The sequence below is a fragment of the Nematolebias whitei genome, chromosome 15, assembly GCF_014905685.2.
Source record: "Nematolebias whitei isolate Nwh7 chromosome 15, NemWhi1, whole genome shotgun sequence".
NCBI classification, from domain to species: domain Eukaryota; kingdom Metazoa; phylum Chordata; class Actinopteri; order Cyprinodontiformes; family Rivulidae; genus Nematolebias; species Nematolebias whitei.
Window position 1 is genome coordinate 12,466,168 of NC_056512.1, and position 581 is coordinate 12,466,748.

The following is a 581-nucleotide window of genomic DNA, read 5'->3' on the forward strand; positions in this document are numbered from 1 at the left end:
CAGGTCTCTTCGCCGTCTGCTGCAGAGCTCCAGGTCTCTTCGCCGTCTGCTGCAGAGCTCCAGGTCTCTTCGCCGTCTGCTGCAGAGCTCCAGGTCTCTTTGCCGTCTGCTGCAGAGCTACAGGTCTCTTCGCCGCCAGACGCGGCCTCCTCGTCGTCTACGCCGCCTGCCGCGGCCTCCAAGTTGTCTACGCCGCCTGTCGCGGCCTCCAAGTCGTCAACGCCGCCTGCCGCGGCCTCCAAGTCGTCAACGCCGCCTGCCGCGGCCTCCAAGTCGTCTACGCCGCTGGACGCGGCCTCCAAGTCGTCTACGCCGCCGGACGCGGCCTCCAAGGTTTCTACGCCGCCTGACGCGGCCTCCAAGGTTTCTACGCCGCCTGACGCGGCCTCCAAGGTTTCTACGCCGCCTGACGCGGCCTCCAAGGTTTCTACGCCGCCTGACGCGGCCTCCTCGTTGCCTACGCCGCCTGACGTGGCCTCCAAGGTTTCGACGCCGCCTGACGCGGCCTCCTCGTCGCCTACGCCGCCTGACGCAGCCTCCAAGGTTTCTACGCCGCCTGACGCGGCCTCCAAGGTTTCTAC